Consider the following 17,250-nt stretch of genomic DNA (forward strand, 5'->3'; position numbering starts at 1 on the left):
ATATGTAATGCAAAGGTAACCCACATAAATTATGCAGTTGTCCAAAAGGGCGCTTGTATGTGCATAGGGCGTGCTGTTATGCCGGTGCGCATACGGTGGAAGCTATACCGACTGCGACACATGGACCTTTCCCCCTTGTGCCATGCTTTGGCTGCATGCCTTCGACCTAGCAATGGCAATAGTAACAGTTTCCATATCAAAACAACAATAATAATTCAAAGGAAACATAGGAAAAATAACTACGAATCATTACAGCAATATAGGAGCAGTAATGGCAAGCAATGCGATATTAGCGACATTTACAATCTTATATAAGACATGCTGATCTTTAACAGTTCTTTACTACTCTATGGCTATCTAAACGATATAGAAATAACACTGAAATATTTATAAATAATACGTATAAGGTGGCGAATGATTCGCCATCAGTTACTAATTACTTTAAACTTATAATATACAATTATATAGAACCCAAACCTTAGTATTATAAGGTGGTCATAAATCAGGCCCAGCTGAACAATGCGGCAACTAAACAATTTGGGGCTTTTATTAAGACCTCTAAATAAGAGGCCCACGTCAATTTACACTGTGTCAGGCAAAACCTGATGCAAAAGCCGGAAGAGATAGAAAATGTGAAAATGATTAAGGCGGAACAAGACCTCATAGAGGAGGTGTTTAGAGAATAAATAAAAAAGGAGCAAGAAGAGTGGACAGAGAAATACAGACTTCAGAAAAAACAGCAGAGAGAGCAGCAACAACAATAACAGCAACATAAGCCAGAAAGCGGTTTTGTGGACTGCCGTGTGAACACCAATGAGTTCTACTTCTCCTTCCGCAGAAGCAGACCGTATCCAGCAGGAAAGACTGCAGCGAGACGGGGACGTAATCATAGACGTTAAGAGAGATTGCCAAACCCTTAACAAACAAAACAGCCCTTTTCTTGTTTACCCTAAAAATCAAGAAAAGAGATAGCACTCTATTTACAAGGTGGTATATTTGTGTGTTAGTGTGATTGGTGCTCAAGGGATAGAAGTGTGTCTATAGACACTTGGTTTCCATGACTTGTAGGATAGTGTGTGTTTGTTTCAGGGTTGCATGTATGTGGTGTAGTAGAGTGTATTTGTAGGTGAAAAGTGAAAGTAAGTGTTTCTTTTAGGTCAACGCAGTCAATGTTTTGGTTGTGGCGTGGGTATTGTTAGTTTTTGTGTAAGGGTGTGTTTTCCTTCACGTCCGTGCATCAGGAATATAACGCGGAGCATTCTTCAGTCTGGCTCTGTGTGCAAAATGCGTTGGGGGATCTCTTTTTTGGTCCCCCTCGAACAATTAATTAGTCCGCTATTGCGGAATTTAAACCGTCGCTCATGCACGATGTACGCAAGTAAAGCTAATGCAATCTCATCATCATCATCAGCAGCAGCAGCAGCAGCAGCAGCAGCATCAGTCTCTCGACTAGCAAAGGAAGTATCAACACATAAACAACACAATTGTTAGAGATGGAAGTGCTGATTCCAGCGCATGCCATGAATGCAATCCTAGGCCTTGGTCTACGATTGTCAACAAGCTGGAGCCTTAGAGCTCAAATAAAAAGAACCACGCTTTACTAAACTGGGAAGCAACTAAACAAATTGGAGAGTAAACGATCCGAGAAGAAACAATAGAAGACCAGTAAATAACAGGAGAGTACCAAATTCCAGGAGTCCGCAGACAATGGGTAGTACAACTACACCTTCTCCAGTTATAATTTCTGCTCCCACGCTGTCAACATAAGATATGCGGCCCAGCATGGTTACGGGGGACCAACATCCTGCGCGAAATGAGACTGGAAGAAGTGTTGGAGCTAAGTTAACTCCATTAAGAAGGAAGCAAACTCAAGCACTTGCAAAGGAAAATCAGAAAGAATTAACAGCAATATTTCATGGAAGGGCCAGAAACAACCACCAAGCAAACAACAACAAGAAGAAGCAGAGAAATAGCGGGAAATCAACATAATTGTTTAAACAACAACCGTAACTGCAGTAATTACAGCAAAGCAACCTGAATTACAACAGCAACAACAACAAAAACCCATAATTAGAACAGTGACACAATACCAAATGGTTAAACCACAATCCAAATTTGCCAGCTATGCAGCGGCAACTAAAGACATGTCTGACTCTACCAGCGAAAAGGAAAGTGAAACTTACTTGACTGAAGAAGAAATCACAGAGGAAGAAGAAATGGATCTTTACAGACAGAGACTACTGGACCTAGGATTAGAAATTACGCTTGAGGATGAGAAAAGCTAACCATTTCATCAGGATGTTAACTACCTGGGATGGAGGTCTTTAAAAATACGTAAACCAAGGCCACAACAATGACAATTTGAAGTCAGGATCCTGAGTCAGTACCGAGATGCCTATGAAAACAGTCCATTAGCCAGTTTAATCGAGGCAGTAGAACAACTCACGCAACTGTATGGACTTGAGCCATTCCCGGTACAAATTTACGAAGAAAAATGTACTGCGTTTGGCTGTAAAGAAGCCGCTACAATTAAAAATCAGCCCTTTTTAGGTCCCTATCCAAGTGTCTCTTATCACAGGGGTTCCATTTTGGCTTGGAAACCCATTTTCACTAAACCAAAATACAAAGTTTGATCCTTTATCCACCTTTCCAAATTAAATCCAACTGATCAAATATGGTTGCACAAACGGAATTGGTCTCTTAGACCTATCAATTTTTCAATTCTAAATTGAACAAACATACGTACACTATGTACCTTTCGATTTTAAAAACAAATATTAGGAACATTTTTAACTAATTATCGTGACTCTAATTACAATTGTGGCCTACACACAGTTGGCAATAGGGATTACCAATTATATAGGATACTGTGTATAATTTGATAGTAATTATTTTATGGTGTTTAAGGAACATTCCGGCTGGCGTTTGGAGTCTCCCTCCGAATTCATTTCCTCCTTCTTCGAACTCGGACATTAAAAGACGAGTGTGTGGGCCGATTTCCACTCGCATATAAGTCAGGTGCCCCTAAGAGCGTGTAAGAATGTTGAGAGAGAGAGAGAGAGAGAGAGAGAGAGAGAGAGAGAGAGATTACTACGTACATATTCAGTCCGTAGCATTTTGAGATGACCCCCATGATCTCACTACACAAGAAACTATTTGCTTTATCCACTACTCAACAACTGCATATTAAATATGATATTCTTAATGTAGAGTACACCACTATGTTAGTTATGAACATGATCTTCCAAGATGTATATTATCATCATTTTGTCACCTTCTATTCCATTTGTTAAGGATCACAAAGAATGACAACTGTGGTTTTAAAACAATATCTTGCAAGATGATGTTGACACAAAGCAGTGGAAACAATATATTGAAGCTCAATAGTTCATTAGAATGGCAAATATTTGGGGAGTTTCAAAACATCAAGCTGAAAAAGTGTTAAAGAATTTTACAAAGCCACTAGCTATTGTAAACCTTAACGAAGTGAGCATAATTTTGCATTGATGACAAAATCATGACTACCGTAGAAATTTTCAATGAAATATATGTATACATCTTATGCAAATCGTGATTTCTTCGCATTTAATTTACTCCCAAAGTTGTATAAGAGTACTGAAGAGTAAAACGATGGTATAGCGTACTGTGGGGGAATCAATCCCTCGGCTACACTACAAAGAGTCTCACTATCTCTGGTGTTTTAGGATAAGTATTGTATTTGGAGCGATAGCCCGCTGAATCTGTCTGACGACTGGCACTCCAGAGTGAGACAGATTTCTACCTCCACGGGATACCGTCTTATTCCTGGCTTCTTGTAGTCGACTGAGTTGCTGATTCGTCGACTGGGTTTCCTGTGGTCGACGACTGGGTCACGGACTGTGTCTCAGAGTCGCCGACTGTGTCTTCTTCTGGTCGCCGACTTGATTGCAGAGTCACCGACTTGGTCACAGTCCCTGACTATGTTGCAGAGTCGCTGACTGGGTCTTGCTCGGGTCGCCAAACTGCCGACAGGGCCTTCCCCTGGTCGCCAATCGAGATCGAAGAGAGAGACTACAGTGCGAAATGAAGAAAAAAACGTTTTCCCCAGTCAGAATGTGTATTGCCACAGGACCTCTGCGTTTCTTGGACGAGACTTGTAGTGTCAGTCTTTTGGTTGACGAAAGACCTTGTCCCTATTCTTTTCCGATTCAACGGCCTGGCTCTCTTCTGTCCGACAAAATACGACCAAATGTGCTTGCTCTGGTGGGGTTGTTATACTGCTTTCGAGGGTACTTATTGACACTTCGCTGTTCTAGCCTAGCACATAGCTAGGTAGACTTTCGAAGAGGCACCCTGGTTGTCTGAAAATGTTATGTGGTGCTAGGTTTTCCTGTCCACCCAATTAGTGTTGGATGTTTTGATGTTAGTTTAAAGTAGTAATGAAATTATAAAATAAGTGTAATTTCAACAGGGTTGCTTTCTGTTTTGTTCGCCAAATGCTAAATTACAGAGTTTTACATTATCCCCAAAAAGTTCAGATAGTTATACTTTCTTCCCTGTGCCTGGGTTGGCATTGGGCCTGATTTCTAACTTTCTTCACTTGAACTTAGGATGGTACTAGCCCCCAACAGGACTAAAAATCTAAGGGAGGGGTTCCTTTCCTTTTGTTCCTTGTAGTGAAGTTTATTGTAGTGACTCTGCCAGTCATTTGTCCTTGTCTTGTGTATTGACGAGTGTTGTGTTGTATTTCTACCCATATTGCAGTTGTTTTTTCTGATCTAAACTTAGTGTAATAAAAGAATTTTGAAAATATATTTTAAGTCAAAAATAAAGTATTTAGTGTTAAAAATAATAAGGTGACTACGTGCTTTTGTTTTTGTTTAGTGCGTGCATGTCTTGGGTATTGTTATATGTATTTCAGTTTGTTCTTTATGCTTTAGCATATTGTGATCTAATTGTGTTCAGCTTTCTTACTTACTTACTTACATTGGATTTAAGTGGCTTTCGCACATATGTGCATGTGCCACTGGTTTCTGATCGCACGGCGACCTGATAATTGTTCCTGGGAGAAGGAATGAGAGCATCATCCCCCAGGCGTTTATGTGCACATGGTGCACTGATAAGTTTAGCCTTCAGCCGCGGGACCTTGGACCCATTGCGGTCAGACTGGAGGGTTGATTTATGAGAGGGAATGGACACACGCACTCATGATACTAACAAATATTTCTGGTCATCCGTTTGGTTGAGTGGTAATTTACCTGCACTCACTCAGTTGTATGTTAATATATCGGAAATTTATTTTTGATGTCCGGACGTGGCTAGGGAGGAAAAGCGCAGGGAGGCTATCATCTGCTGTCCTTGGCGGTGTCCACTGGATCCAGGTTGATGGTTGCGTCGACTTTAGAATTTAGATATTATTGTTGTCAAAGATGAAAAGGATAATATCCTGTGCTGTTTTAATAATTAGAAGGAGAGATGTAGAATGTGGTTAAGAGAGTGTGAGTTAGAGATTTTAATTTTTTTTTCTTTCTAAATTTGAATATTATTTTTGGTGGTTTTATTTTACTAGATTGTTTTGAGTGTCGATTTCAATGAACCCATGTGAAGCCATGTGAAGTGGAGTGCTCTTCAATGAACCTATGTGAAGAGCAGTGTCCGTGTGATGTGAACGGCTGTGTCGGTCTGTAAACCCACGAGACCTAGTCAGCCGTCATAATTATTTACCTGAGTTTGATATGGGTTTTAATTGATTATCTAATTAAGCTGTTGATTATTGCTTATATATTATTTTTGAGTCCTGCTACTCCTAGAAATCTTAATATATTTGAGTAGTTAAGTGCTTATTTGTATTAGATGTATGTAGTAAGTCTGGGTATTTATAGGGTGATCTGATTTCCTTTTGAGCTTTCTGGAAGTTGTTCCTTGCTTTCCTGTATTTTGTGCAATCATTGAATATATGGTTTAGATCTTCTACAGTATGACAGTTATGACAGTTTATGTTTGCTGGTTTTCGGCTGATATATTTGCCAAAGCTCCCTGCTAGCTTAGTGTTTCCTGTCATAATTCTGTTAACGAGTTGTTGGTCTACACTGGAGCCCTTAGGTAGTCTGATTGATCGGTCAACTTCTGGTAGGAGAGTGTATAGTTAATTCCTTTGGTGGAGGTATGACAATGTTCCTGCCATTTTTGGTTTATATTATATAGTTCACAGCGAAGTTTTGTGCTTCGGTTGTGCTATATTTTAATGGGATAGGGCTGGGGTCTCCTTATTTGTTTTTTTGCGATTTTGTCGGCTTGTTCGTTTCCAGGGATTCCTATATGCAATGGTATCCACATGAAGTCAACTATCTGATTTCCTGTGGATAGTTCTTTGAGCATACAGAAGGCCCTGTCAAGGAAATGCTCTCTGGTCCTAGTGTGGCGATTTTTGATTGATGTGATTACACTAAGAGTCGCGTATTATGACCGTATTTGGTATATTATCTTTTATCCATTTGAGCGCTTCATTGATTGACCAGAATTCAGTGGTTAAGAGTGGGCAATAATCTGACAATCGGGATCCCATCTGAATGTTGTATTCTGGGATAACTATTGCAGCCGCCGTTCTTGGTGGTTCAGCAGTTTTGGATCCGTCGGTGTAGACTTTAGTGAATCCTTCATATGACAGTTGGATGTTATTTGATATTATTGTTTTAAGTTTGTTTTCTTGTTCATGTTTGTTCCCATATTCAGTGGCCTTGGTGTTGACCCTCATGGTAGTTTGCATCCAGGGGGTTAGGTTGGGTGGTTTTACCTATTCTTCTTGTTGCTCAAGGATAGGTATTTTCTCCCTGATCTCCAGGGAGAGTTTGCCACCTGGGATATTTGGTACTAGTTTGTTTTTAAATGTGATGTTACATTTATTAATAGCGATTTTGGTAGGATGAGTGTTGGGGTGGTTATTTAGCCTGATTGTGTACCTGAGTATCATTTCTTGCCTTCTCGGGTATAATGGTAATTCCCCGGTTAGGAGCTGGAGCTCGTCAAGGGAGGTTGACGGGAGAGCTCCGGTGCACACTAGTAGTGCTTTACATTGTATTGTGTCCAACTTTTGTAACCATGTTAGTTTAGCAGAGTTATAGACTTGGCAGACGTAGTCCAGTTTTGATCTAATTAATGATTTGTATATCGTGAGGAGAGTGTCCTGGTTTGTTCCCCAAGATGTTCCTTTTACGTTTCGTAATACGTTTAGATCATTATTACAGTTTTTAATTATGTATTCAATGTGTTGTTTCCATGTTAGATGATTATCAAAATTCATGCCTAGGAATTTGGCCACTTTAACATATTTAATTACTTTTCCCTGGATATATAACTTTGGGTATACTAGTTTATAGTTGCGTTTTGGGGAGAAGATTATTACTACTGATTTTTTATGTGAGATTTTGAACCCCCAGTTGTCAGCCCATTTCCCTATGATGTCTAGGCTAAGTAGTAATTCTTTTATAACTGGTTTACTATCGGGGTTTCCGGCTCTCCAGATGCCGCTATCGTCGGCAAATTGAGATAGATTGACCTTGTTGGAGGCCAGGTTATGGTCTAGGTCTTTTATCATTAAGTTGAAGAGTATTGGGCTGAGTACACTCCCTTGAGGGGTTCTGTTTGCTAGGACAAATTCGTCTGAGAGGGTGTTTCCTACTCTTGCTATAATTTTGCGACCTGTTAGGAAGTTTTTTTATCCAGTTAAAAAGTCGCCCCGTTATTCCGAAGCGGTTAAGTTTAGCAATCAGACCTTTGGTCCACATCATGTCAAAGGTTTTTTCTAAGTCGAGAAAAACTGCTTAAGGTTTCTATCTGTTTTCTTTGTTGAGTTGAATGCTATCTATATATCCACTTCTAGTCGGAATACTTGGTCAGTGGTGGAGCGTTTGTTTCGAAAGCCACATTGGTTTTCAAATAGTAAGGAGTTGCTTTCGAGGTGGTGTTTCAGTCTGTTTTATATTAACAATAAGCCATTTTTAGTGTTGCTGTAGGCAAACAAATTGAACATATAAATGAAAGTCATATAAAGTTTATAGAAAAATGAAGAGAAAAAAACCCCACAAACTTCTCAAAATATTTATTATGAAAACAACGATCGAAAATCTGTAAATCTTGAAGCAGTTTGAAGACAACCCGATTCACTACGCAAAGAGCACATGTCAAGGTGGCGCTCTACAGTTTTGTATTCTGCATAGGGTTAGAATTTTAAAGAAAAAGAATTTCCCCAGCTTCCCTCACAGGTTATAATGGCTATTTAAAAAGGACCTAAAGTGTAAGCAAAAGTTTAAGCAAGTGTTCCGGAAAAAATTGCATGCAGAACAATTGCACATTTTAATGAACAAGGCAAGTAGAATATTTAAAAAACTGCGTCTGTGACAACTGTTTCGAATTACATCAAGCTATTAAATACAGTCTTTTTCAAAATTATCACCGAGGGAAAGAGCTATCGTTTGCACTGTAATCATCACGTGCTGTCAAAAAGCCTTCATATGTTAAAAATGAAGGTATACATTTGGGATGGGGGCGGGGTTATCACTAAACACCCCAAAACACCCTAATACACCCCAGGACACACCAAGGCTCTCCAAGAACACATCAAGACATTATAAAATGCCTACTTTAAATTTCAACAACAACACAAAGAAACAAAAAGTGTGAATATTTAGCGATTGGTTATGTAACGATAAAAGTAGCGAGTTGCCATGGGAAATAACTCCCATTTAGACGAGGAGTGTTCGGGTGCAGTAACGTGATTATTTTTCAACATTTATTAATAAGTATCAGTACCACATGGGAGCAAAACATTTCGACCCCAAGAAAATTCCCAAAGACATTTCGACCGCAAGACACTTCAACTCCAGTCAATGGACTATTTTCCCCCAATTCATACATATTTAAAACAATAGTTAGCACTAATATTAATTTCCACTAATCACGCCAGTATTCATTAACGTCTGCAATTAAAAAAGATACCAACACATCTCTAAGTCGCTGAAAAAGATGTCAACAGTTAATTATAATTAAGGTCACTTTTATCAAATTAATGAATGCACGCTCATTTGAATGAAAGAAATCATATTTACCGCACACTATAAATTTGCATAAAAAAATCCGATTTTTTAGAAACATTAATTAGCACACTGCTAATGGTCATTTCCACTAATCACACAGTTATTCATTGATGTCTGCAATTTAAAAAAACAGATGTAAACATTTAATTATAATTAAAGTCACTTTTATTAAATTAATCAGTGCACGCTAATTTGAACGAAAAGGAAAAAGTTTGAAAATTAAATGCACCACACGCTTTAAATTTGTACAAAAGCGCCGAAAATTTTCATTACATGCCAGGTTTTCTCCTAAGCTTTAATAAAGGTGTTTGGCATACTTGTGTATAAATTTTGGATTAATTTATAGTAAATACAGTTTATATTGTGACATTTCGATCGGATATATTTTGCAATAATATGAACTGAGCTGTGTTAATTGTGACAATGGCGTTTTATCCTTGTGTAAAATGTCATAGGCATGTCAGGCCTCGCCAGCTTGCATTGTCTTGTAATAGATGCGGGAAAATGGCATAATCGCATATGCGATACAGGTTAGTGTAATGATTCATTATCTTTTTTTATTCTGTCAGTCTTCCTCTCTAACTATGTATTTATTTATTTAGTTCTGAGTTGAACATACCAGGTAGTATAGATGTTGCTTGTATATTCATACATTTTATATATATATATATATATATATATATATATATATATATATATATATATATATATATATATATATATATATATAATGTTCTAAAAATACAGAAGTTCTAGAACTGTATGAAGTTGATAAGCTTGAAGGAATAAAATCATTATATATATGTAATGATTTTATTCCTTCAAACTTACCAACTTCATACCGTTCTAATGTAAATAATTGAATATTGAATTAATTAACGATTAGTAAAATAATCTTACTAATTTCAATATTTCAGACTGACTCCAACATTGTTTGCAGTAATTGCGAAGTATTAAATGTTTGACTTTAAATACAAATATATCATGTTCTGTAGTTTCAAAGGTATTTTATTTCTAAATTAATTATTACTGAGTATGAAGTTAGTAGCGAAATCTTCTCTACAATAAATCAATACTACGATTACAAATACATATAAATTCTTAATAATATTTAACTTTCCAAACCACAATATATATTTTATGATTAGTAGCATAATAGCATTATTAATTACGGTTTATTTTCCATTTTGTAATTTCATGTACTTTGATTTATGTATACTTTTAATGTCCTTGAGGAAGTTTACGAAAATCTCTGTATTTTGCTTTTCGAATCTGCACCTTATATCATCCATGAAATGGAGCCGTGTCGCTCTGAAAAGTTTATGTATTAGGTCTTGCGCGTGTTGATGGTTTCCAGTCATCGGAAAGTTTTAGAATGTTATTGATGGACTCTGCATTGTCATTAGTCAAATTCACGCGTTCAGTGTTTTCGCCGCTAGGATTTTGAAATACTATTTCTGTAGTCGTGGTTTCAAGTTATTTATAAGGTATGGTGCAAATGTCGGATGCTGTTCATTGATGATTGTTTCCAGAAGTTCCGATCGACTTTCAAAATCTATTGTAGTATTTGCGTCTGTGATGCCACCTGTATAAATATTTGGGTCATTATTATATCACGTTCACCCTTTTCCATTTTATTTTGAAGGAAGTGCCTGACATTGTCCTTCAGATGTTTCGTGCAAAGATAGCGTGTAGTCGAGGGGAAACCAGGCTCTATTGGCTTGGTTATACTCTTCTCATCATCACTTCCAAATTCCATCATTTCAGGCACTCTTACTTCCACGGACTCAACACCTCTATCTAGCTCTGTAGCAGTATGTTCCAGAAAGCTCTTGTAAGTTCTGTAAGAAGCGTCTGTGTACAGAAGGTCAGGATCAATACATATCGGATGTTCGTTCGTACTGTTTCCGACAACTCTTTGATACGTTATACTATCGTTTTACTCATCAAAAACTCTTTATGCAATTTGTTTTGTAAATATAATGCGAAGAAAGCACGATTTGCTAGAGAACTCAATAACCAATAAATATGCATTACTGTTTGATTGTGTTGATAATGGCCTGATTTAACTATATATAACTATATATATATATATATATATATATATATATATATATATATATATATATATATATATATATATATATATATATATATATATGTTTTATACTTCTTCTTTCATTATGAATGTAGTTTTGAGTAATTTGTTTGTAATAAGTACGTTTCTGTTTGTAACATATACATTTTTTGTCATTGCTATGCGTTCTGCAACTTATACATTTTCTATTTTTTTTTTTGTTGGTAACATCATGTTTCTACCATGTATATCACAGTTTAAGTCCTTTTGGTAGCTGTGAATATATTAAACTTTCACAGTGGAAGAAGTCAAAGAGAAGAAGCCTTCAACTAATTCATTAACCTCGACCTCTTTATATTACTGACATGCAAATTTGTTGGGTATTAAAAAAAATAATACAAACTATGAGCGATGTTGTTATGTCTTCCAAAAGGACACGCGTAAAGAAATGACAGGTGTCCTTAAAGGAATAAACGAATCTTACCGATCAAATTTAATTTAAAAAAACGCAGGATTTCGCTATCGTAAGACAGTTAAAAAAAATATTGCGAAAAATAAAATTTATAGTCTGAACTAAAATAATTTGAAATTTGTTCAGGTGGTTTGATAATGGAGAAATTAATTAATTAGCATTTTATGTATCTGTCATGTTAATGTGCACGTCACAACACCTACTGAGAAAAAGTCTTTCATCAACAATATAATGTGAAGTAAATAAAACCAAACCAAGTAGCTGAATTACATTATAATGATGAAACTAATTAGATGTGTGCCCATTGTATACACGTGCTACAGGCAACATAAATAACGGTTGATGTGAAAGAAACTACGTCGTTACGTTTTTAAACTTATACAAAAGAATGACGAACACTTTTAACTCAAGTTTTTTCTTTATATGAAAAAACAGAAAGTATTGGATATTACTAATTGTGAATATGCAGCACCCACAACAACAACAACTACAATAACAAGAACAACTATAATAGCAACAATAAAGACTAGTATGGTCACGAGTGTGAGAAGAAATCATGATCTATTATTATTATTATAGGTAGTAGTAGCAGTAATAATAGTAGTAGTAGTATCCTTTTCCTTAACATATATCTCGGTTTAAAATAAAGATATAAAGCTTAATTTCTCAGTTGATGTGGTCTTTACAATTCCAAGATTTCTGCAAATGCTATTACCACCACCACGACAACAGCAATAACTACCACTACTACTAATGATGATAATGAAGATGATGATTTTGAAAATATTGATCTGAATTCTGAGAACATTTATTAATAGTACTAAGTATATTGAGAAACTTTGACAAATACATTTTATTTGATTTTAATATCCTCTATCGGGTTATGAAGACATTAAAAATACAATTTTAAATCACTAGACAGAGCTGCTTGCGGCCCATTTGAAAATAAGAAAAACCTTCAAAACCACTGAGACTGTAGTACAGGTAAACTTAGTATCGTGTTGCGTGTTTAGGCTCTCGTTTATCACAGTGATCAGAATAAAGAGAATGAGTAAGTAGTTAAAAGAGGATCACTGTGATCAATACCCTTTAACTGATCCAAACAAGAAGTGAAAGTGACCTCATCTAAAGCCCGACCAATACATGTGTCAGCTAAAGAAATACTTTCCTTATCAGCATCATTCTCAAGAGCTTTCTTTGCCATAGCTCTGGTAACTGCACACAATGGGTATAAATTCTTTATCAACTTGATCGACATTCCGATCCATACATGGTTTGTCAGTTACAAGTGGATTAACCACAACCGTAACTCCAGCTAGGTCGTTGCTTAGTAAAAAATGAATGCTCTCAACAGGTAAAGCATACACTGTTCCGACAGTCTAGGGTCCTGAGACTAAGTCTGATGACAAATTTACACAACGGAGATGAACATTAACAAAGCCGCACTCTACTCCCTGAATAAGAACACTCTCAGTAGAAGAAGACTTCTCAGAAAAAGGCAAAGTACCTGACAATAAAAGATTCTGAATAGTTCATGTGTCCCTTAAAATTTTAATAGGGATGAGATTGGCCAAATCACTCAAGAGTGATGTAAAACCTTTCAATATGAATGGTTCATAATTCTTCATAATAAAATCAGACTGGGGTTTATTAAAAGCAACAAATGTATTGCTTTCAATACATGACCGTGACCTTGACCTCTTAGATATAAGAGCATTTGGAATAGGTCTGTCTTGATTCGCGTATAATAATATGATCAGGCTATGAAAGTGATGTGAATTTACGAAAAGGGGTGTTGATGGAATACATTTTTTTTTTACCCAGATCAACTATTTTCAGGTACATGTATTCGTAAACGATACTATTTCATTAAAATTGCGTCTCATTTCATTACTCCTATAGAACTATAACATCATTGTTTGAAAAACGTCATATATGATATATCGGCATTATACTTCTTTATCAGTAAAAGTGAACAGAACAATTTCAGTTCAGTCAAAAACAAACCGAACATGTCATATCGATTACATTTCTGGAATGTCATATTCCATGTATTGATATACACTTTAGGACAGGTATTTTATCATGCTTTATAAAATTCACGAGGTCAGTAGATTCATGTTATCCATGTGTATGTGTAGGTTAACAGTTTCAGTCATTTTGTTTAATTAGTTTGTGTGACAATGATGTAAAGTTGCGAGATGCTGTGTCAGAAATTATTCATTAGCTTGCATGACACAAATAAACATATCATTCACACTGACTTGATGTGTGTCTTCACTAAATCTAACCCTACCCGGCTTCATCCTGTTACACAAACTATGGATTGAACCATTATCAAGCCTGAAAAGGTGCTTTAGATTCTAATGAGCTTGCATATAATGTACTTTTGCATTACGTGTTATGTTTCTCTCGTTTATTTCAAAATATAATGCACAAAGTAAAAGTATGAAACATTTTTGCGGCAACCAATTTGAAATCGTTCTATATAAATGCAGTTATTGTTGTTTTGCACATTCGCAAACCTGATTGTTTTCACAAAATTTGTATAGAAGCCTACTATTATGATACTTGTAGTTTGCTATGGTACATGTAATTGTTACAGTATTGCAACTAAGGTCCGTGCTGCAAATGTTTTGGGCTGAATTTTAAAGCGAGAAATATATGGTTCGACTCTGTTCGGGGTTAAAAAATTTCTATATAAATTTAGAACTACTCTACTGTCGCCAGGAGGTAGCTATGTAACATGCGGAGGAAATATACTGCTCGATCAATATATGCTCTGCTATTAGGACAATGTTTTAAGTGTCACGCAACAACAACACGTAATCAGTCACATTGTGAAGCAGACGTAGAAAGTCTAGTGACACAGTCATCATGTGTACGTTACATGCAAAGTTTATACATGTGGTAACATCAGGCAGCTTTAATAAATGCCTGCTCTAGAAACGGAACCTTCCCTGGGATTGTTAAGTGGTGCAGTTCATATATAACTACACCCAGGGGAAGAAATCTATAGACGGTTAGATGGGGATTTTGCAACCTATTATGACTAAGGGCAAAGGTTATTATTTAATTACACATGTAAAAAAAGTAAAACATACATTGGGATATTTCTAAATAATAAATCAACATGAAGACTTATGTAATAAGTGAACCAATATAAAACACGTGACATGACGTTTACCCACCTCAATACATTTTCAACTAGAAAAGAATTTTGACATATGAATAAAGAAGTTTTTTTTATATATAAAAATATCACTGAAAAACTTGTGGATTTATTTGCAAGAAATTTAAATGTATGCATTTTGAATGAACTTGAAACATATTTAAATAAAACCATAAGATCAAAAATTAGACAAGTTGGTTCTGTAAAAGGACAGCTAGATTAAGAGATCAAACTTTAAAAGGACCCATCCAGTTATTAGAGCGAGGAGAGTCTATACATCTTTTTACACGAAGACAAGGTTTCTAAGTATATAGAACAAAGGTGAGATGGGTAATGCCATTGGCCATTTGCTTGTCATTTTAAACACCAAATTTGGACAGTAGATAAACGAAAGTACAATATGCATGTTTGATAGGCTTAAATATTTTTGCGCAATAGTTGTCAAAAGATCGCCGGGAAGATCATACGTGGATAGAGCTGAATGATTTAAGACACAAAAGCTTGTATAAGTGTTAAAATTAATAATGTAGGCATTTCTACCATACTCTGGAGTATGTGTTAAACACAGCAAGTGATTAAGTTGATATATTACCATAATTCAATTTAAATAGATGCAACCATTGGTTTAAACGATGACTGGTAAAACTTATATATTAAAAGGATAGACAATGCAATTGATATATCCATATGTATAAAATGGGAGTGGGTGGGGCAACATAATAGGTACAGTGAAACTCTAATAATTCTATTAGAATGACCAGAAAAAAGGGAAATACATATCGATATATTAATTATCTGTTGGTTGTTTCAAACAGTGGTCCAACTAATTTCAAAGACGGAAAGTTCCATTACGTTAGACTAAAATAGTTCTAAAGACATTGGTGTAATCACAGAGAGACAGACATCACGCACAGAACTATATCTGAAGCAAATGCCAGAAATATTTTAGTGTACCGGGGGTGAAGTCATCAGAACAAAAAGCTCTGCTACATTGTAGACAAATCGATAAATATAATGAACGAAGAGTGGACAAACCATTCAACATCAATTAAACATTTAGTAGGTTATCAAATGTGACGTTGACATTATCACGATACCGGGGTAAAAGAGAACAAACGCACAACGGAATAGCTGTACAAAGTCAAACAATGAATCGAGCTACAGGAAACATTTACCTCTGGTGCAATGCAAAAGGAATACCTAGCCGTAGGAGAGGCAAATCAGTGCCTCTCTGTAGCAGAACTGAGCATTTTATTGTGCCAGACGTGCATGAAATCTCTCATACTGATAGCACAATTCAAAAAACAAAATAGCTAAATACATTTTAATTTTAATTATACCTCAATTCAGTCTTCAAGAGATGTAAAGCATAGGTTAACAGAATACCTGATTGTACTGAAGTATTTTAGAATGTGTTGCATAAGATTGAAAAAACTAGTGAGTAAAGACTTAAAATCAGACATAAAACCAAATGATGTTCACAGAGGAAGATGGAAAATGTTTTAACTCAAGAAATATTTATTGCAAATATGAGAATAAGAATAAAATAAAGACAAAGTCCACGACTGTGTAAATTGAAACGGCAATAGGAAGACGGCCGAGACTACAAGTCGCTTTCGACTGTTATACTTCTGTATTTGCAAGAGTATAGACCTCTTTATAAAGTAGCTCATTGTAGGTGAACGTGGGTGGGTGTAAATAGTTGAAAGTGGTTGGTTGCATTTCCATAATTGTGAATGAATGATCTTGCTTTCTTGAAATAACACGTTTTTATTGTTTTGCCTCAGAGGGATCAGTTCATCATTAGTCTGGTTGGCAAACACACACAAGCACACACATGCACATGCACACATACAGACACCATAGCACTGAACAAAAGTTAAAAAATAACTATTTTGCATCGCAATATGAAACGCCACAATGATTTTGTTCTTCGAATCAATTCTAATTTAAAATAACATGATTTAACTTGTGACAATGCCATAAATTCTATGGAATTATATTTTTTGTTTATTACTAGAGTTTATTATTAAAGATTAAAACTTGTCCTCGTCAGGAAATATTGTTAATTTCCCCGCGTCCTGCGGGCTTTACATATAGTAATGGATAAACTAAGTTTTTCATTACTTAATAAATTAACATTTTATGAATATGAAACCTCTCTCATCTGCTGATGACCTCTCCGTTATAGTTACGTAAATCGGCTAATTACGTCTTGTAAATTTGAAGACGGTAAGCACAAAGGACAACACAACTCTGTTATTAGTATACTACAATGTCAAGTCATGCGGTTTAATTTATGATTATTATGAGATAAACAAGATAACAAGCATCACTAATTTATGAAAGAGCAACTTAGTTTTTCAAGGTGATACCGTTGGAGGCGGAATGGTTGATGGTTTATATATTCATATGCGTGGTTTACAGCCCTACACCAAGACATAGTCTTGCTCTCGTC

This window comes from Sinohyriopsis cumingii, chromosome 4, assembly GCF_028554795.1.
Source record: "Sinohyriopsis cumingii isolate HCF-2022 chromosome 4, ASM2855479v2, whole genome shotgun sequence".
NCBI lineage: Eukaryota > Metazoa > Mollusca > Bivalvia > Unionida > Unionidae > Sinohyriopsis > Sinohyriopsis cumingii.